This window comes from Danio rerio, chromosome 6 (assembly GCF_049306965.1).
Source record: "Danio rerio strain Tuebingen ecotype United States chromosome 6, GRCz12tu, whole genome shotgun sequence".
Classification (NCBI taxonomy): Eukaryota; Metazoa; Chordata; class Actinopteri; order Cypriniformes; family Danionidae; genus Danio; species Danio rerio.
In genome coordinates, this window is record NC_133181.1 from 3,488,736 (window position 1) to 3,512,500 (window position 23,765).

Sequence of the window (23,765 nt, forward strand, 5' to 3'; positions counted from 1 at the left end):
GTTAAGTAGGATTTCTAAGCATTTTGATTTACAAAGACACTAGGCATGTCCTCACAAACCTTCTTATTAGAGAACAGCTAGTATATAAATGCTATTATACAAATTTCTGTCCCTGTAAACCACCAAAACCAGTACATACACACGCACACACTCACAAACACACACACACAGGTTAGCGTCAGACTGTCAGCTGTGTATCTTGTGTTGTAGAGCTAATATGATGCATTAGTCCAGCAGCGAAATGTCCACAGCGTCTCATGCCAGAGAGAGACGCATCAATATATGATTTATGGTCTCATTACTGGCGGCAAATGGGTCTTGGAGATGACACAGCCTGAAACACCGCTGCTCAAATAAACAGACGTCAGGATGGAGATGCTGAGAAACAGGTGGCTCTGTTCTCCAGCACAAGGTCAGATCTGATTCAGGGTTACCCGGAAAGTCTGGAAATTAGCTGGGGAAATTGCTTGTTTGTGTGGACACAGCATGAGTGGATCTTCTGAATCATTAAACATCAGCTTACTGACAGAGCCAGAAGAGACGCAAAGTTGATTTGGGATTTCAGCGTCATATTCTGGAACCAGAATCTGATTTAATAGACGTAAATATTTATTTAGCCAGGGGTATTATTATTATTTTATTTTATTTTATTTTATTTTATTTTATTTTATTTTATTTTATTTTATTTTATTTTATTTTATTTTATTTTATTTTTAATTTTAATTTAAATTTTTTTACTATGATTTTATTAATTATTGAAATCATTACATTTAGTTATGACTTTGATAACAATACTATTATATATTTTGTAAATGTGTAATGAATAATCAAAATAATTGACATAAAAACAACAGCAGTAATAGTATCTGTAATTATAACTATTAACTATTAACTATAAGATAGTTTATGATTGTTTTAATGTATCCATCCATCCAGATCATGATTGGTTTGCAATAATGTTTTAATAATAATAAATTCAAAGTATCATTGTTGATATTATTATTATTATTATTATTATTATTATTATTATTATTATTATTATTATTATTATTATTATTAACATTAATATTATTTGTAATTAAAGTTATCATCAATAATATAATCTTATGAATTTTTTATACATTTTATATATTTTTTTAAAGATTATTTCAATATTTGTCCATTTAATAATAATAATAATAATAATAATAATAATAAAAACAATAATAATAGAAATAATAATAATTTTTCAAATTAAAAAATATCTAATTGATTAAAACATTACAAACAATCATTGGATGAACTGATATAAAAAATTAATAAAATAATATCTTAATGATTGTGTATAATTAATTTTACAATAGTATGACTAAAAATTATTTAAAAATTATATATTTTATTTGACACAAAGGTTTGACATTTTGATGTTATTTTGCGTAATATGTATTATTTACAGTCATTATTATTATTATTATTATTATTATTATTATTATTATTATCATCATCAATATAATAATAATAATATTAAACCATTAAAGCTGATACATATCTGTGAATAGAATTAATTAATTAATAATTTAATTCTAAATAATTTGCTAAAAATAAATATAACAAATTTAACATAAAAAATAAATTATCATAAATTATCAAACTTTTATTCAAAATAAAATATAGATTTTTAAATACATTTTGTTAGTATACCACAATATTTCTTGGCTATTGCAAAAAAATAAATAAATAAAAATAAATAAATAAATCACAGCTAGACAACAAACAAAAATCCAATTACATTTGATTTGGAAAAAGAAGAATCGCAGTGAGCGCAGAAATGTCCTCCACACTGTACCTCAAGCTGTCATCTCACCCAGAGGGAGCCAAAGCAAAGTGTCCATCCTTACATGAACTTGTAAGCTGTTTGTCAGAAAGCAGACAGTCTTTCTTTGTTCTTCCAGAGCAAAGCTTTCTGAGTTGAATAATAGCGCGTGCGTTTCTCTCTGAAGTGCCGTCAGCCACCATTACTCATTTGACGGTTATATCAGTCTTGGTTTGTTAAAGTGGTATGTGCCTCGGGAATCATCAAATTGAATATAATTAGCTGAACAGCGCATTAATTGCTCCACACTTTTGGAAAGTACTCTGCCAATTATTTTCAGTTTATGACGGTCACAGTTGCAGGAGACGCGCTGTGTACACACACACACACACACACACACACACACACAAACATTCTAACAGATTTTTATCCTGATTTTAGGTTTGTGTGTTAAAATCTTTGAAAGATCACACTTGTTTGTTTATTCATTCATTTTCCATACAGCTTATTCCTTATTTATCAGGGGTCACCACAGCGGAATGACCCGCCAACTATTCCAGCATATGTTTTACAGAATGGATGCCCTTCCAGGCGCAATCTAGTACTTGGAAACACGTGTTTATTCATTAATTTATTCATTTTCCTTCTGCTTAGTCCCTTATTTATCAGGGGGCACCACAGTGGAATGAACCACCAACTATTCCTGCATATATTTTACTCAGTGGAAGCCCTTCCAGGCGCAATCCTGTTCTGGGAAAAATGTGTTCAGTCATTCATTTGTTTTCCTTACGGCTTGGTCATTTATTTATCAGCGATCACCACAGCAGAATGAACCGCCAACTATTCCACCATGTGTTTATCAAATGGATGCCCTTCCAGGCACAATCCAGTACTTGGAAACACATGTTTAAACATTCATTTATTCATTTTCCTTCTGCTTAGTCCCCTATTTATCAGGGGTCACCACAGTGGAATGAACCACCAACTATTCCAGCCTATGTTTTACACAGTGAATGCCCTTCCAGGGGCAATCCAGTACTGGGAAACATGTGTTCATTCATTCATTCATTCATTCATTCATTCATTGTCTTTACGGCTCAATCTGTTATTTATCAGGAGTCACCACAGCGGAATGAACCGCCAACTATTCCAACATATGTTTTACACAGTGGATGCTCTTCCAGCTGCAACCCATTACTGGGAAACATGTGTTTATTCATTCATTTTCCTTCAGCTTAGTCCCTTATTTATCAGGGGTCGACACAGCCGAATGAACCACCAACTACGGCATATACTTGACACAATGGATGCCCTTTCAGCCGCAACCCAGTACTGGGAAACAGCCACACACCTACACATTCACACACACACTCGTACACTATGGTAAATTTATATTATCCAACTCACCTTCAGCGCATGTGTTCGGACTGTGGGGGAAACCCATGCCAACACAGGGAGAACATGCTAACTCCACACAGAAATGTCAACTGGCCCAGCCGGGACTCAAATCAGCGACCTTCTTGCTGTGAGGTGACAGTGCCAACCACTAAGCCACTGTGCTGCCAAGTTTACAATGTATTTTCTTTAAAATACATATAATAATAAAATTTGAAGGTGCAACAAAATCCTCCCTGTGGATGCATGAACAGAGTTCACATCATTAAAATTTAATCCACAATCATAGAAAAGAAAGCGCAGTGGGAACAAGGAATCAATGATTCATTGGGTTATTTAAAATTCAAAACATTGAATCAGCGAACAATGTATTCAGTGTGGAACATTATTTATTCAGCATTCATATTCTAAGCAGGTTCGACTCTAAAACGCCACCACGTTCACTCAGAAATAGACGTAAAGACCAATGCAAGTCATCTGAAGCTGTATGTTAGAATTGGTGATAGAAACAAAGCAGTGAACTTACAGTACAGTATTCTCAACTTTTATGCAGTGAAGTAGTCAATCAAAGCAGTCTGGAACAACATGAGGGTGCTGAAATGATCCAATTCAAATGTTTTCTTTTAAATACGACGGATGTAAAAAGATGTAAAAAGTTATGCATGATTCCTTTGTAATAATGTATTTTAAAAATGTAATATTTTTCTGTTTAACAACAAGTTATTTTTATTTTTATAATAATAATAATAATAATAAATAAAATAAAAGAAGAAGAAGAAGAAGAAGAAGAAGAAGAAGTTGATTTGTGATTCTGACATCATATTCTGGAACCAGGATCCAAAATTAACAATCACCAATATTAAATAAATGCACTAATATTGGAATGATTTACATAGATGTATATATTTATTTAGTCAATTGTATTATTATTATTATTATTATTATTATTATTATTATCAATTTATAACATTTTTATCATTTAAATTATAGCTTTTTTAATACCAATAATATAATATACATTTTTTGTATAGTGTTTTGTAAATATGTGTGATGACTAAATTAAAATAATTTGAATAAAAATAATATTATATTTGTAATAATTCTAAAACAAAATCAATAAATCAATTTTATGATTATTATATATGCATCCATCCATCTAATGATTGGTTAATAATAGTTTTAAAATAATACAATATTTTCATATATTAACAATATTACTATTATTATTATTATTATTATTATTATTATTATTATTATTAATCATGTAAAGCTAATACCTATATGTTTGTGAATATTTCATAATTCAAGATTTTACTACTATTACTAGTAAATTATTAACACTAATACTATATATATATATATATATATATATATATATATTAATACTATATATATATATATATCATTATATTATATATATATATATATATATATTACTCAAAATAACAAAAACATGGCAAAAGTTTATATCAAATGAAATATAAGATTTTAAATACATTTTAGTCATACTATAGTAATATTAGTTGTATTTTGAATTATTAATGACATTATGTTATTATCTTGTATTACATTGTTATTGGTCTGTAATAATGTTTTTAATTAATTTAATATTTTTTCGTTTAATAACAACAACAAATATTATTATTATTATTATTATTATTATTATTATTTTATTATTATTATCAATCATGCAAAACTGATGCCTATTTGTAAACAATTAGTTAAAAATTTGTCGCTATTTTTATTCAATAACGTAATACTAATAATATTTCTACTACTAAAAATACAACAAAAAATACAAGTAATACTATTTATGACTAAATATAACGTAAAGTATCAATCACACACACACACACACACACACACACACACACACACACACACACACACACACACACACACACACACACACACACACATATACACATACATACATATTTTTTAATACATTTTAATCATAATGATACAATATATCAACTATTGCAAATAATAAAAATAAAAAACAGCAAGCTAACAAAAAAAAAACAGATTTGATTTGGAAAAAGAGCAAACACAGTGAGTGCAGAAGTGTCAATAGTACATGTAAAGACCAATGCAAGTCATCTGAAGCTGTATGTTAGAATTGGTGATAGAAACAAAGCAGTGAACTTACAGTACAGTATTCTCAACTTTTATGCAGTAAAGTAGTAAATCAAAGCAGTCTGGAACAACATGAGAGTGCTGAAATTATCCAATTCAAAGGTTTTTTTTTTTTTAAATACGACTGCGACAAAGATGTGAAAAGTTGTGCGTGAGACAGAGAGGTGTTTGAGACGGCTGAAGAAAGACAAGAGACTGTTATGTTGGCTGGCAGACTGAAACACAGTGCTCCGTTTGTCTCTCTGCGCTGCCATAGCAACCCTGTCAGAAACACAGATTTCTGTGCAGAAGCTGAATGAATGACAGAGAGTCGTCGGAGCGAGCTGTGATCACAATATCAAAATATAATATTTTACAAATGTTGCACTGCGGCGATTTGGGATTATTGCGAATGCACTTAAGATGATTCATCAATAATCTGCTTTATGGGCTGTGCAATATGACATGTAAGAAAAAATGTTATATATTATGCTTAATTGTTATTAGCATTGGCGCCACAATATAAACTCATCTGGGTGAGAGCAATTTTACACACCACCGGTATGCAGACTGATGCACGAAAACAGCATGGTGAGAAAGTTGAAAGCTTGAAAATAAAATGTTTACATGATCCATTGTATTTAGCTATATTTTATATTGGGCTAGTAATTATTGGTTTTATAATTAATTACAATAAGTAATTATTTATAATATTATACACATTCGTAATCAAACATTTACACAAAAATCTAAATAAAATAAATAAATATGAGTGAAACATTATTTTAAAAATATGGATATTATATGTATGTATATATAGTATATTATTTTAGATCATTATAATAATATATAACATAATAATAATAATAATAATAATAGCAATAATAATAATAATAATAATAATAATAATAATAATAATAATAATAATAATAATAATAATAGCAATATTTATAATAATAATAATAATAGCAATAATAATAATAATAACAATAATAGCAATAATAATAATAATAATAATAATAATAATAATAATAATAATAATAATAATAATAACAATAGCAATAATAATAATAATAATAATAATAATAGCAATAATAATAATAATAATAATAATAATAATAATAATAATAATAATAATAATAACAATAGCAATAATAATAATAATAATAATAATAATAGCAATAATAATAATAATAATAATAATAATAATAATAATAATAATAATAACAACAATAATAATTCCTTACGTTTATATGGCGCTTTTTTGGACATTCAAATCACTTTACACATATTTGGGGAGAATCTCCTCATCCACCACCAGTGTGCAGCATCCACCTGGATGATGCGACGGCAGCCATACTGGACCAGACCACACACCAGCTAATCGGTGGAGAGGAGACAGAGTGACAAAGCTGATAGCTTAACTGGTTTGCATTTTGACTTGTTTTTAAGTCGTTTTGATAAAGATTTGATAGTTTACATGCATCGGAAGGGATATAAAGGCCAATTTAAATGTGGAATTGAAGCTTTTAGCTGAATAAAACATATATTATAATACTTTTTGTGTTGTTATGTCAGTGGTCGTAATGCCATTGATGTGTGGATGTCAAATAGATGCCAAAGTTTTGACCGCCAAGCAATTTACATGTTTTTTAATGTCATTTTGATAAAGGTGTTCACTGTTTTCCACATCACTGTTGAATCTGTGGGGCTTTAGCCAAACTATTGCTTTAATCTGAACGATGGGTTGTGCACTACTTTGCAGCTCCCTATCTCCACCCACTGCAGTTAATGATTGAGACGTTCCCAAGATTTAGACAACAGAGAAAAAAACGCCTGATGCAAAGACGCAGTGATCCAGAGCGGGTGTCATGTTGGCTTTCCGGCAGTCAGATAGAGGCGGTGAGATTGGGGAGAGCGGCCTACACATTAATTAACTGGGCTGGCCGGTCTAATGCTGTCCGTCGCACAAACCCTGCCAATCTGGCTCATTCCTGCTTCATTTGATTCCAAAAATAAATCCCCACTCTCGTTCCCATCAAAATAAGCCATTTTGCGTTGATTACCGCAGAGCTGATTGTGCTCTGTGTGAACACAGCCTGCTCACCGTTGGTTTGTTCCTGATGCTAAGTCTTAGTATACACTTAAAAAGAAGAATAAAAATTATTTAAAGGCACAGTATGTCATTTTTGCCAGTAAAAATAAAATATCCATTGGGTTTATCACATTTCTTTTTAAGGTAAGTGGTTGCAAACTAATAATATGTGCTGAGTTTAGACAGACAAATAAATTTTAGTAATGTTCAACTTAATTTGCGTGTGAAACTTAGCCCATATCAATTGCCTTTAAAAAAATGTAGTAAGAATGTAAGTCCAACTAGATTATTAAAGTTTGTTGAGACAAACTTTGAGGCTGGCTTGTGAAAGCCTGTTGGTAGTAGTTTATTTAGTTTAAACAGTTTTAAAAAGTATGAATAGATGATAGATAGATAGATAGATAGATAGATAGATAGATAGATAGATAGATAGATAGATGGATGGATGGATGGATGGATGGATGGATGGATGGATGGATGGATGGATGGATGGATGGATGGATGGATGGATGGATGGATGGATGGATGGATGGATGGATGGATGGATGGATGGATGGATAGATAGATAGATAGATAGATAGATAGATAGATAGATAGATAGATAGATAGATAGATAGATAGATAGATAGATAGATAGATAGATAGATAATGCGGTGTTCTATAGATTTTCCTTAATGTTTATTAAGCATTTCTAGCATGTTAAATTACTTAGCTAATCATTATTAGCCTGTTGCTATAACACTGCAGCATGACGATATCAATCTGGGCCTCTATAATGGCAGTCTATTGGACAGTTGCTAGGGTGCAGTATCTGGTTGTTAGGGAGTGGCTAGAAAGTTAAAAGCACGTCGGTTATTGGTAGTTTGGTTGTCTGAGTTAAATGAGCTCAGCCATTAGTCTGTATGACAGTCTGATGCAGAGTTATGAGCTCACAAAGTTTGATCCAATGTAAAGTCAATGACAGTCTTTTGAATGGAAGTCTATGGGACAGTTTCTAGGGTCCCAAAAGTGGTTACTAGGGCATGGCCAGAAAGTTAAAAGCTCATCAGGTATTGGCAGTTAGGTAGTCTGAATTAAATGAGCCCAGTTAGAAGTCTGTTTGACAGTCTGATGCAGAGTTATGAGGTCACAAAGTCTGGTCCAATGTTAAGTCAATGGGATTTTTCCGACGGTCCCGGGACGTTTTTCGGAAAACCGAAAGTCGGATCAGTTGGAAAAGATATAGCACACCGAGACAGGCCAGTTCGAAGGTTTGGTGTGAGTTTGGTGGTCATAGCTCGAAAGCTCTAGGAGGAGATGCGTTTTGTTTTTTAGTCTCAGAAGAAAAATAGGATAACAGTAGTCTGGCTTGCTACACAAGCCAGCCTAATGAACCTTTTTTTCAGTGTAGAAATGGGTGGTGTTTGTTGCGATAATGATATTATTGATGATGTCATTTATACACTATAAAAAATGGCCGTGATTTCAACGGTAAAAAACTGTAAAAATGCTACAGTAAAAATCTGTAACCTAGTTAACAATATGTTTCCTTAATATATACGGCAGATAAACTGACTTTGCCAGAATTCCCTGCAAGGCACATCACTTTTTATGCTTTTTGTTGACATTAATGCGGATCTTTTTCTACTAATTCTGTTACGTTCCCTTCAACTCTGTCTAGGGGGACACGGGTACGCAACAGAACATACCTTGGTAGTCACATACTTTGGTAAACGTGTTGGACAAGGTCAAGTGCGACCTGTAGAGGCCAAGGTTTGTGCAATTGTTGTCTTTCCTGTTCCAACTAACAAACGTGAGTTGCGACGTTTCTTAGGAATGGTTGGATACTATCAGGGTTTTTGTAGAAACTTTGCTGCCATTGTGTCACCCTTGACAGATCTTTTAAGTACATCCAGGAAGTTTGTCTGGAATTCAGAATGTATGAGTGCTTTTAACACTGCCAAAGATCTTCTTTGCTCTGCTCCTGTACACTCTGCTCCCAATTTTGCATCACCTTTCCAGTTGCAGGTCGATGCTAGTGCTACCGGAGCTGGGGCAGTCCCTTTTACAAGAAGATCAAGCTGGAATCGAGCATCCTGTATCTTTTTTTCTCAAAGAAGTTTTCTAAAGCTTCACAAAACTATAGTACAATTGAGAAAGAAGCCTTGGCTTTGCTACTGGCACTTCAGCATTTTGAGGTGTGTTTAGTTGGTAGTCCTAACACAATTACAGTTTACACTGACCACAATCCCTTGGTGTTTTTAATGAGAATGTCAAATGCAAATCAGCGTCAATGCGGTGGTCTCTTATTATGCAGGAGTACAATATTGAAATTCGGCATAAGAAGGGAGTTGATAATGTAGTAGCTGATGCTTTATCCAGAAAGTAGAATCTGAGAACCAAATTGCCCCAGCTGTTTACTTAAAAAAATAATAATAATAAAAAATTACAACGTGGTAATCTTTCAGGAATTCCATTCAGGAATTAGTATATCCCCATCGGTAATGTACATTAGAGATTTATGTTACATCTAATGTTGATAAATAATGTTTATTTCATGACTTTAATTTTATGCGTGTTAGCATTCTGGTGTTTAGTGGCTGTGTGAATGACTTTGAACACTTTCTTGACACTGATACTCTTTTCTGCTTGTGGGAAAAGTTGTTTGTGATGAGCTTTGGTTCATTATGTAACTTTCTCATCACCAACTGCATATGGCTGTGTTAACATGTCTATCTGTGTAACAAAAGATGTGTGGATGTTGGTAATTCAAAATACAGACATATTACAGCTATAAATTAATGAAATACGGTAGTTTACTGTAAAAATGAGAAATTACTTTTACCATATTTTTAACAAACATATTTATTTAATATTTAATATAAAAAATAAATCTGTAAAATTTACGGTAAAAAAAAAACTGCAGCTGTGGTTGCCAGTATTTTACCGTAAATTTTACAGATTGATTTTTTTACAGTGTGTGTATCCGCTGAGATACCAAAAATCCCTGAATCTTTAGGTTGAAGGAATCTGAAGACGTCTAAAATAAGCACACGTTGTGATGTAATTTCTGTTTCATTCATACTGACCCCTAGAGGGTGCCCTCACGCATAAATGACACATATAGATTGCATAGAAGACATCTACTATCGATTCTGCAGAGCATAGAGGAGAAAAATGATGGAAATTGATACATGGATCAAGCATCAAAATAATAAGCAAATGCTTGTGGCAATTTCTGGATTTTTTCTGTACTTTAAGCCATCCAGAGTATTTTATAAGCATGTTGCATATTTATAATGTAATGCTAATTTACCTAGCCTTCATCACAGTATGGAATACTGCAAAATAGCTTGTCATTCTGTGATATGAAATCACGTCTGGTTACAGAAAGGAATGATCAAACACTCCATTGATATTTAGTTGTAAATTTAAAGTAAAAGTGCACTAAGAAAAATGATTTATAACATTTACTCGATTTGTTTAAAGGTAAGTGGTTGCAAATAATGTATATGGACTGAATTTAAACAAACACATTAAATTGAGTAATGTTCAACGTAATTTGTTTGTTGAAACTCAGCACATATCAATTGTTTGCAACCACTTACCTTAAAAAAAGTCTAGAAAAGCTAATGAATCATTATTTTAGTGTAGAAACGGCGGTATAGACTAGTATTTATTGCGATAATGATAATAATGATGAGGTCATTTATAAGTATCCACCGAGATACCAAAAATTCCTGAATCTTTCGGCTTAAGCAAGCTGAAGACCTCTAAAATATTGCTGTGAGCACACATTGTAATTTCTGTTTCATTCATACTGACCCCTAGAGGGTGCCCTCATGCATAAATGACACATATAGATTACATAGAAGACATTTACTTTTGCAGAACAAAGAGGAGAAAAATTATGGAAATTGATAAATGGATCAAGCATCAAAATAATAAGCAAATGCTTGTGGCAATATCTGGATTTTTTTCTGTACTTTAAGCCATCCAGAGTATTTTATAAGCATTTTGCATATTTATAATGCAATGCTAATTGACCTAGCCTTCATCACAGTATTGAATACTGCAAAATAGCTTGTCTTTCTGTGATATGAAATCACATCTGGTCACAATAAATTACGTACACGTTTGGAACTCAATGGAAGTTATGAGGTAAATTTATATTAAAGTAGACTGAGAAAAAGGATTCATTGCATTTACTTGATTTTTAAAGGTAAAATAAAAGTACACCTAATCACTTATTAATAAAGTCATCTGTAATGGCAAAGAAAGCTTTCTCGCAGGACTCCCAGGGTGCATCAAAATTCTTTGGATTCATCTTCAATGCCTCCTCCTTCATCTTACAACAGATATGCTCAATAATGTTCATATCTGGTGACTGGGCTGGCCAATCCTTTTTTTTTTTTGCCCTCTACTGTGGTTTGTAATGTAATGGGCAGCACAAATGTCTTGATACCTCAGGCTGTTGATGTTGCCATACACTCTGCAGATCTCTTGCACACCCCCATACTGAATGTAACCCCAAACCATGATTGTTCCTTCACCAAACTTGACTGATTTCTATAAGACTCTTGGGTTTATGTGGGTTCCAGTAGGTCTTCTTCAGTATTTGTGATGATTGGGATGCAGATCAACAGATGATTCATCAGAAAAATCCACCTTCTGACAGTTTTCCTAATGATCAACTAGAAGTCAAGTTATTATTTTGTTGCTCTTACAACTGAGATTGAAGACAAGACTTTTGTCAGGAAGTGTAATATTGTATACAACATACACAATATTAAATTTGCAGATCATTTTAATGCAAATATAATATTGTATATAACATTTACATGCTTCAATTTTGAGCACACATGTATCTATATATATGCAATTCAGTTTGTTCTTAAATATATTTTTCATTTTTGTCAAATTTTAATAGATACGAGTTTTTCATAAATAACCAGTCTTACATTTTGTTTTTCCCTCTGGACACTTAGGGCAGTTGCTGAGGTCTCCTATAAAGTAAATTGCACAGTTTAAGACACTTAAATATAGTGTGTTATGAATGAAATAATGCAGATAATTTCTGGTTGAGTTAATGGAAGACTGTGGTGATTTTTGCACTCTAGAGTGCCAATTTTAGGCCGAAGGGGGCATCAAATTACAGCCCTCTGATATGCATGTATTATGTAGAAGGAAATGTAGAAAAATCCAACTCTTTCTGTTTGATTAGACCAATGAGAGGTTTGTAAACCTGATTGCAGAGCGGTGTTCTGTCTGTTAATCATGTCGACGTGTTCACAGAAATACAGCTGTGTTTTCAAATAATAATGAGCGAAAACCATAGCGGTGAACAGCAGCATTCAGCATGTGCTACTAGTACCATAAATTATCAAATTAATAGTTTTTACAAAGAATAACAGCATATGTGTGCGAACACGGGGGGGAAATGAGATGTTCTATCTGTTCAGTTCATTGAATCAGTTGTGTTTGCCATTGCTTACTCAAAATGTACATGTACATGGGGAAACTATGTATAATAATAATACTGTTTTTCATGAATATTGTTTGATTTTTAGTGTCACTCAAACCAGTTTGCTACATAAACTAAAATAATAATTGAAATAAACCATTAATACCACCCAAAAATTCATGGAAGTCATGGAAATTCTTTCTAATTTTTATTTAGTGTCATTCATTTTCATTCAAAAACTATACTACATGCTAGTAACATGCTAATGCATGCTAGAATCATGCTAGTAACATGCTAATTCATACTAGAATCATGCTAGAATCCAGCTAATTTATGCTAGAATTATGCTAATACATGCTAATTTATACTAGAATCATGCTAATAACATGCTGATTCATACTAGAATCATGCTAATAACATGCTAATTCATATAAGAATCAAGCTAATTTATGCTAGAATCATGCGAGTAACATGCTAATTCATACTAGAACCATGCTAGTAACATGCTAATTTATGTTAGAATCATGCTAATAACATGCTAATTCATACTAGAACCATGCTAGTAACATGATAATTTATGCTAGAATCATGCTAGTAACATGCTAGTTCATACTAGAATCATGCTAATAACATGCTATTTATACTTTTTCAAACAGTTTTAAACTTATTAAACTATTACCAACAGGCTTTCTCAAGCCAGCCTCAAAGTTTGTCTTCACGACTTTACTGTATAGTTCAACTTAGTCCTTTATTTATCTGGAGTCCCCACAGTGGAATGAACTGACAACTTGTCTATATGAGACAGGATATTTCTGACCCTCTCAGTCAAATGCAGATTCGCCAGGTCTTAAAATGCTTCTGAAATATTCGATGTTTTGAATTGCTTTAGTCACGTGACCAGGTGTTTCGAAACACTTTAGTCACGTGACCTGGGATCATGCTTCGGTGCAGTGTTTCGAAACGATCTCGACACTGTGTCGAAAAGTCAGATTCACGTCAGCCATCCCTACTTTTCACTACACTCTTGGATTTCCTCCTGTTTGCCCCTGTTTCCTGCCTGACTACTGTCTTAAAGGCCACATAGTTTACCTCTTTTTTATGATTTAATATTAGTATTATGGTTCTTCTGAGTGTGCCAGTTTAGGTTCAGTTTAAAACACAGTTCAGATGTTTTTATCATGTTGGGGGCGTGTACACAGCTCGCTGTTTTAGGGGCGTGTTGCTTCACATGAAAATTAGTTTCGGCTTCCCGCCCAACCTAACAAGGGGGCGGAGCCAAGAGCTCACCCGCTCTGTATTTGCAATAGACAGGAAGACTGAAAGAAGGAGCAGGAGTGAGAGGATCAGCATTCAGCCTTGGTCAGTCGGACCAAGCAGAAAGTACAAAATCATGTGTGTCTTTGCATAGTTTTACAGCCAACTGGGTGCTAGTTTCAAGTGCCGAGCTTGTACAGCGAGACTAATAACCACGCATGCTGAATTAACTTTGACTTAGGCACCTGATGCGCCGCTTGAAGCCACGACACGGCACACCAGACACTCTCTGTGGTGCGGCAGAAACATGAAGTGTCCCGAATCGTCACGCCCAGCATTTTTGAACACCCAAACACAGGTTTCCATCAGAGCACACACAACTGCACCCCAAGTCGATGGCTGTCTGACTTGAAGCGCCGCCACGTGCACCCCGACAGAAACCCACGCCCAGAAATCCAAAAGCGGAGCTTCTGGTGTGCGACCTGCAGGCAAGGTTGTTATTTTATTTCCAATGAAGAGACGTGCACGTGAGGTAACCGATTGCACTTTTCCAGCTGCACCTAGTTAAGATCACAGGGAGCTTCTGTGACCGCGAGAAATGCAAACGGCTGAAGTTTAAGGTAGATGCAATGAAAAGTACACGTTTGCAAACCTACCTAAAGTTACAACCAATAATTCTGATTAGACTGATAATGTGAAGAATATTGATCTTGTGTTGAGCCCAATGAGCCTTACATCTAAAAATAGAGGAAGGATGTTCATTTAGTGATTTCACCCTGACTTGCGCTGAAAATGGCAAATGTGAAACGACAAACTAAGGGCCTACTCACACTATGCCATCCGTACCGTGCCCAGGCCCGTTTCCCGGATTGTTTGAGAAGTGTGAGTGTGCTGAATCGGGCTCAAGCACAGTTCACTTGGCCGGCCCTGACCTGGTTGGAAGAGGTGGGCCTGAGCCTGGTTCACTTGGGCTTTGTGTGTGAGTGCAAAACGCGCCAAAGCCCGAAACTGAAAGCGAGACGTGACTTTTAAGGGACTGTTTCATATGGATTTATTAATCATTCTTACTTTTCAGTGAACGCAAACTGCCGAAGTTTATTAAAGACGCAAACCCCTCACTGCACAACAGCTGCGCGCCTTCAGCAGACCTCCTCATTCCTGCAGCACGAGAGCTTTATGATTGATTATGAGCGCCAAAAGTAGCGGATCTGTTCGGCGAAATATCTGACTGCGTGTCCCCGCATCCCTAAGGACTGTTTGGCGAAATATTTGACGGCATATCAAACGACTGAAACGATATAACTAGAGAAATCTCCACTGTGCTGCTGAGTGAGAGAGCGCTTCTCATTGAACAGCGCAGCAGCGATGACGTAAGCGTGCCGAAGCCTGTTTGTGGTGTGAGCGCGGGCCGTCAGGGGAGACGGGAGGGGGGACAAGCGTGCTTTGGCCCGGTTCGAGGCAACTGTACCTAGTGTCAGTACGGCCTAAGCATATGGTGATGCAGGCCTGTCAATCAATATCCTACCTCAAGTTGCGGTCGCTCTGAAAACCGCTCCAATTGGTCCACTGTTTTTATGTTGTTAAATTGAAAAAAAGCACTGGGTGTGTTTATAACACCCCAATATGACGGTCTACACCAGGGGTGGGCAAACTCGGTCCTGGAGGGCCGGTGTCCTGCACAGTTTAGCTCCAACCCTAATCAAACACACCAGCTTATAGATTTCTTGTGATCTTAAAGACACTGATTAGCTTGTTCAGGTGTGTTTGACTAGTGTTGGAACAAAACTCTGCAGGGACACCGGCCCTCGAGGATCAAGTTTGCCCATCCCTGGTCTATACACCATCCTTACGCACCTGTCTGTCTATACAGTTTGTAAAGTAGATTTTTTTTACCTTAGCTGCCCTTTAAATAAACTGCATGCGGATCCTCAACTTTGTTGACCAAACAGAGTCCTGTAGATGACAAAATAATGCGAAAATATTGCTAACTCCATTAAATGATATCAGTTTTTTTTTTATTAAAGAAAAGGCAGTTAACAATAGAGTTGAAAAGAAAAAAGTATCAAGACTTAAACAAGTAAACAAGCATCAATACACAAGGAATAATAAACTGGAAAGGGAACATCTGAGAAAAATAATTGGATAAAGCCAATTAAAACAAAGAAAACTAATATCATGACTGACAATCATATGTATTCTCATAACGCATGTCTGTAGTACAATATTTCTCTCTGCTATTTTCAGATCTGCTTGGCGTCAGAGACCTTGGAATATAATGCTGCGTTAGATATGAACTGATAAGCAATAGAGAAGGACATGTTTTTATTTATTTCATTCAGAAAAGCACATTTATTTTATCTTCCGTAAAAGAAAGGAAGCCACATATCTTCCGAATAAGCCTGAAAGATCTCAAGTGTCTTTCTGCTCAGGCAAATGACGGCCATCTTGACAGGGCCATGTCTCAAGTATACCTGCTCAAAGAGTAAATGCTGTGTTTTGTCCTGGAGCCTGAGCTTGTGTTTGTCTGCGTCCAGGTCTTCAAAGTGCCGCTGCACGGGGAACTATGGGAATGTCTGTCTGAGAGGACACTGTAAACATGAGAGGCCTTTAGAAAGATGAGATGCATTGTTTTTGCCTGGAGATGAAAGCGCTGCTTTAGACAGGAAGGACACGCAACGCCTTGAGACCACGGCTTGGCAGACGGAATGAAATAAGGTAATTTTGCCCTTTGTTTTTTGGGAGCGTGAAGCAGTCACTTTGGAGTGTGTGTTGCTCTGACCTTGGCACTTTAGCGATTGTGTGGATGTGAAATTGTATAAAAGATGCATTTGTCAATTGAGAATATGGTGAATTATATAGTCTTGTTTTGTCTGAGTAAACTTTTGTGATGTTCATAATAGATGTTTCAAGTGCTTGTATGTTCTCTTTTATTTCCTATCCCAAAAAAGCTTTACATATTAACATATTTATTTTTATGCATCTGCACAATTTAGTGATAAACTAGAATTAAAAATATGTGAAACATCTCAATTATACTTTGATTTAGTGAATTTACTTTAATTAGATTTTTGCCTGCTATATGCATATATTGAATTAATCTCAAACAGTGCTGGAGACACAATGTCCTGAGACCACGGCCTAGCAGACGGAATGAAATAAGGTAAGTTTGCCCTTTGTTTTTTGGGAGCGTGAAGCAGTCACTTTGGAGTGTGTGTTGCTTTGACCTTGGCACTTTAGCGATTGTGTGGATGTGAAATTGTATAAAAGATGCATTTGTCAATTGAGAATATGGTGAATTATATAGTCTTGTTTTGTCTGAGTAAACTTTTGTGATGTTCATAATAGATGTTTCAATGCTTGTACGTTCTCTTTAATTTCCATTCCCAAAAAGGCTTTACATATTAACATATTTACTTTTATGCATCTGCACAATTTAGTGATAAACTAGAATTAAAAAATAAACAAAATGTGAAACATCTGAATTATACTTTGATTCTTTGAATTTACTTAGATTAGATTTTTGCCTGCTATATGCATATATTTAATTAATCTTAATCAGTGCTTGAGATTCAAAGTCTTGAGACCACGGCCTGGCAGACGGAATGAAATAAGGTAAGTATGGCCTTTGTTTTTTTGGGAGCGGATTGTGGCTATTGTGTGTATCATCTTGTCACTTTAGCGATCGTATGATGTGAAATTGGATAAAATATGCATTTGAGAATATGGTGAATTATATAGTCATGTTTTATCTTTTGTAATGTTCATAATAGATTGTTACGTGGGTCTGTGTTATTTAAATTCATCTATTTATTTATTGCCGGTTTGTGCTTGCGATCGAGTTCTAGGAGGAGTGTTTCACCCAGCTTATCCAGGATTGAATGATGCCCGTGACGTCACTGGGTATTCCCACTATATAAGGCTGACAGCAATGGCGCCTTTGTCTCTCTCTCTCTATCTTGCAGTCTCTCGCTCTCTATCTTGCAGTCTCTCGCTCTCCCTCAGCTCGGTGGTGGCTTGCGCTTAGGCGGTCTGGCTGACGGTGCTCCTCAAGCCAGGCGATCATCTAGATGCCGCTCCATGTAGTGTTTTGTTCATGTTAATCTTTTGATTCTTAGTTCGTAATGTGTTAACTAGTTTGTTTATTTTGATACTTTGTTTTGTAGCAGGTAGGGGTTTATTTTTCATAGTCACGTTTTGTTATTTATTTAGTTTAGCGAAGTGGCCCGGAAGACTCACCTATTTTTATTGACCTTATTCTAAAATGCGGAAGTGCGCCTGTTTTCGCGATTGTCTTAGAACTTCCGATTCAGTCGCCTATGGGAGAAATGACTAGGAATAATAAGCGGCAGAAAATGGCCAAACTACTTGCTCAACAAACAAATGTTTGCATGACTACACAGACCAAGTAGCATAATATAATAAGAAAATATTAAATTGCAACATCAAGCAGCGTAACGAGCAGTTGTTAACGTCAAAAAATAAATGGAAGTGAATGTGACCGGAAGTCTCGAGACAAAAAGATTCAAATGGCAGCGCCCACTCGTCAGCTGAGAATAAGGTGAATTCCTTTTACGGGAGTTTAGGTAAGATCTGTCCATTTAAAACAGTATAGTCAGAGACCTGTTTACCTTAGCTTACCCTACCTGTCTACTTGATTTTGTTAATGTTTTGTCTCTTTTGAAAACTTATGATTTATGGAAAATTAAACATATTGACGGAACGTCAATTTAACTATTCAAGCGTCTGTGTCTTCCATATGTTCGGCTCAAACCTTGTTTGTTGTTGTTATTCGAGCCAGTAGTGAGTTTGGGCCATAACATAGATCTATCAATGCTTTTGTGATCTCTTTTATTTCCCATCCCAAAAACGCATTATATATTAATATATCAATTTATGCATTTGTGTACAAGTAGCTATACAGTTTGTTTTGATTTATCTATTTTCTCCATCTCTGTTCTTGATGGTTGCAGCATGGTTGCAAAGCAGCTTCACATAAATGGTCATAGTAAATTGGAACAGAGTAGTTCAGTTTTTCATATTCATGTTAGCAGCCAAAGACTGTCAGAAAACATTGTTCTTAGTCAATTAAATAGTGCTAATGTTTTAAAGTCATACTTTGATGCGATTTCAGACAGAATATTCAAAGCAGTGTAGTAAACATTATAGGGTCTGTTAAATTTAATTGTTTCTCCTCTTTTTCCATTTCCATGTTTTTGATGCTTGCTGTTTGTTTGTAAAACGTAAAAGAAATGTTAAAAAAAATGTATGCAAACAATTTAGTGATAAACAATTTAGTGATAAACTCCTACGTCAAGTTGCGGTCGGTCTGAAAACCGCTCCAATTAGTCCACCGTTTTTATGTTGTTAAATTGAAAATAAAAAGGAATGTGTGTGTTTATAGGTGCTTTCACACCTGCCTTATTTAGTTCCATTGAATCGCACTAGAGTTCGTTTTCCCTTTTGGTAATGAGGCAATCGTACTCGAGTGCGCACCAAAAGCGGACTAAATAAGCATACCGAGACCTGCTTGAAGAGGTGGTCTCGGTACGATTTCAAACAAACCCTGGAGCGGTTCGATTGTGGTGAGAATATGGTCCGTACTAAAACAGGTCCAACCGCAAAAAGTACTGCGCCTTTTGGACTAATCCAGCTGCCGTAGGCTGATGCGCTGTGCATTATAGGATATGGAGGAAAAATATTTGTTGACAGCGCTTTACCAACAGAGAGAGAGAGGGGAAAACATTACCTGATGGATCGTAATATTTCCGCAAGATGAGCATGTCGCAGTTTAGCTATATTGATTCACGCCTCCTCCTGAAGTGACGAGCGATGCATTAAACACTGTTTTCCAGCCGCGGCCGCGATTCATTCTCATAATGTATAGTTTGTCTAAAGCAGGGATACAATCAGCCAGCGCAGTCGTCCCTTCATAGTAAAAAGCGACAATTTGTGTCTGTCAGTTTTGTTTACCTGCGGGAGTTCATTGGCATTTTCCCGCACGTGAATTCTGACCAATCAATAAGCAGTTTAGGAACTATGTTCAACAACATCTGGCCAATGACAGATGTGGATTTTGTCAGATGACTGCATTTTAGTTCGCTTCAACTGGTTCGGACTAAAGCCAGCAGTGTGATGTGAAAACGACCCAAAGACGGCAGAAAACACAACAATGTATCATTTATTACCCTTGATCCGGACCAAATAAAGCGAACTTCAGATGTGAAAGCACCCTATATCACCCCAATATGACGGACTAAGCACCATACCTACACACATGTCTGTCCAAACAGCTTGAAAAGTAGATTTTTCACCATAGCTGCCCTTTAAGATACATAAGAGACATCATACAGTCCCACATAAAAAAATAACCATAGTATGGTGTATTATATAAAGTATAGTGTAGTCAAGTGTATTATACCATAATGTATTTGAACCATAGTATAGTAAAGTGTATTATACTGTATATATTATACTTTTTGTATATGAATTTTACAGTATACTGTAGTATTAACCATAGTGAACCGATAAACAGAAATGAATAATGTAGTAGTTAGCTAGTCTGCTGAAGTAAATAGTGGTGTAATGTTGTGCAATATACCCTATAGTTGTGGAAAATACAGTATTGGGTCATTGTGTATATTCCTATAGTTGTTGTGTTATCATTGCAACACTAGAATTAGCACAATAGGTTTTTTTTTAAAGTAATTTACTATAGTATAAAGCAGAAACACTGTGGTATTTACAATAAATCACTATAGAATTGTTGCATGTGAGGAAAGTCAGGTTACTTGAAATGCACATCTAATTGATTCAGGTGTTACATTATAACTCTGTGAGTTGCAGTAATTAAATAATACACAACACCAGCAGTGACGCTGAATTTAGATTGCTTCATCTGATGGATGTGCTGCTGCCAAAATTGCAAGGACATGCAAGTAAACATCTGTTTTAAATAAAATATTGCCTACTTCCTGTGGGGAGATAATAGTGTACATTGTTTCAGGCAAAAAGTGTTAGTTTCTGATTTCTGTTAGCGTAATTTATACGTAAAGAAGTTAATTTTAGCACATATGTTGAGATTCCAGATGGTGTTTGGTTGTTGATGGAGCGTTCGCTTCATAGTGACAGAAAACTGACCGTTTTTATCTGCCAAATCACGATGTTTTATTAACACGCTCCATCACAGAAGCGTCATATGATGTGTATTTTATTCTACATGGCGTGAGGTGTGAACTTATTCAGTCGAGATGAAGGATTTCTCTTCATTTGTTAAATCTTCATTCCATCTCCTGCAGTCTGAGGGCTCAAAGCCATTGTTAAACACTGACCGCAACCCCAATTATCCTGAAGGCAGACCTCCGTCACCAGGCTGTTGCCAGCTTTAATTTGAGTTCACAGCATTGTTTCCGTAACAGCATCGGGCAGACAGACTGAGATATTGATGGCAGATTATAAAGAAGGTGGCGTTCAATTAATTTCTTGCCACCATTTCCTCTGCTGTGCATTGACTGAGGCGCTGCTTTCTGATTGGTCAGCACAAGTGTTGCTGTTGGTCTGAGTCATTTGCTATGTTTCCATGTACAGTTGCAGTCAGAATTATTCGTTTCCTGTTTATTTTTCCCCAATTTCTGTTTAACGGAAAGAAGATTTTTCCCAACACATTCTAAACATAATAGTTTTAATAACTGATTTATTTTACCTTTGCCATGATGACAGCACATAATATTTGACTAGATATTTTCAATATACTAGTATTCATCGTAAATTGACGTTTAAAGGCTTTAATTAGGTTAAGTTAGGGTAATTAGGTAAGCCATTGTATAATGATGGTTTGTTCTGTTGACAATTGAAAACAAATATTGCTTAAGGGGGCTAATAATATTGACCTTAAAATGTTTTTTTTTTTTTTTTTATTAAAACTGCTTTTATTCTAGCTGAAATAAAAATTAAAATTGCTTTCATTCTAGCCGAAATAAAAATGAAAACTGCGTTTATTCTAGCTGAAATAAAAATAAAAATGCTTTTATTTTAGCTGAAATAAAAAATGCTTTTATTTTAGCCAAAATAAAATTGAAAACAGATTTATTCTAGCCGAAATAAAAATTAAAACTGCTTTTATTCTAGCTGAAATAAAAATAAAAATGCTTTTATTTTAGCCAAAATAAAATTGAAAACAGCTTTTATTCTAGCCGAAATAAAAATTAAAACTGCTTTTATTCTAAATGAAATAAAAATGAAAACTGCTTTTATTCTAGTCAAAATAAAAATTTAGAACCTCTTTTTTTCTATACAATAACTTGCCTAATTACTCCAACTTGACTAATTAGCCAATCTTGGTCCTGGAGGTCTGGTGTCTTACAGATTTTAGTAATAGTAATGATTAATTTGGCTTAATTCCTTGTTGTTTCAACACAAATGGATTGTGTGGAAGCATTTTTACAGTGAAAAAAATAGGTTGCGGCTTGTTCAAATTACTTATTTAAAACAAGTTGAATCAACACAATTCTTAAGCTTTGTTTGTCAGTTTAAATGAATTGTGTTGGAACAACATGAAGAAACTGTGTAAACCCCAAACTTTTTTTACAGTGTATGTTTTACTCGATATTCAAAAATCTGAATAATAAAAAAGGTGGATGTAAACAAAGTGTGTAGAAACATACATGTGTGATTTGCAACAGGCTTAAATCTTTAATTTTTTCATCTCTTGCATGCAAACTGTATGTATGAAACCACATCTGAGTGGGCAAGCAGGCAGGAGTAGTAGTAGCGCATAAATGCCTGTTTATAAAAGGCTAATATAGGCCACTGAGTGACAAAAAGATCAGAGTATGAATTCATGAATTATTAAATCCAACATCTCATCTGTAAAACACAAGGGATCTTCTTTACCTCTGCCTCGACAATGTCTTGATGGTCAGGGACAGATTCTCCTGGATCTTTTGGCAGTATCTGAACTATTCATTTTGCACATTTTGGGAATTGTACTGTTGCTAAACACGCTAGATAATACACAAGATGCCCTTGCAGTCTGAAGCATTCAGGTTTTGTTTTGCTTTTTTAAAGTAAACTATCTCCAAACTAAGCAGACTAAAAGACAAAACGGATCAGTTAATTTCCTAAATTAGAGAGCAATATAGCATGAAGCATACATAAACAAACATTAGACAGCACACACAACCAAACGCACATTATAGACCATTTTGAGAGATGGTCCCAACGTATTTCCTATTTTACATTTTTAATTTCTCTAGCTTCCGAGAATCCAAAAAGGTCCACGTATTGATAAATAATGTTATGATAGCGGTTTCAACATTAAGTTATGATTGAATTGCCTCTTGTTACAGTTATGAAATAGTTTGATAACAAGCAGGAAATGTTCATGGGCCAGTGACAAGACCACATTGAAATGCTCTATTTGTGACAAACAAATTACATTATAGCACAATTAAATGAACGATAGTAGGCATAAACAAACCGACATTAGTGCCTCGGTATGTATTTTTGCGGACAATAAACAATACATTGATCCGGGTACATTTCATTGCACGTTTTAGACGTCACATCCACAAGAGTGCGCTGTTTGCTTTTTGCAAATCCGAAATGCAATACTTAGGGTACATTTTGATTTGGGTTTCAGATAGATAGATAGATAGATAGATAGATAGATA

General features: G+C 34.8%; 1 protein-coding gene across 6 annotated transcripts in view; it reads left to right on the top strand.

Moving 5' to 3' along the window:
* ptprfa (protein tyrosine phosphatase receptor type Fa) overlaps positions 1–23,765 on the top strand; it is a 527,055-nt gene that overhangs the window by 30,970 nt on the left and 472,320 nt on the right. For 4 of the 6 annotated variants that reach the window (XM_073952512.1, XM_073952514.1, XM_073952519.1 and 1 more), the window contains exon 2: positions 16,632–16,812. The gene's annotated coding sequence lies outside the window, so the exon portion shown is untranslated. Of the gene's footprint in view, positions 1–16,588; positions 16,813–23,765 lie in introns of those variants that run through there. The other 2 variants (XM_073952515.1, XM_073952520.1) reach the window with 1 other exon arrangement.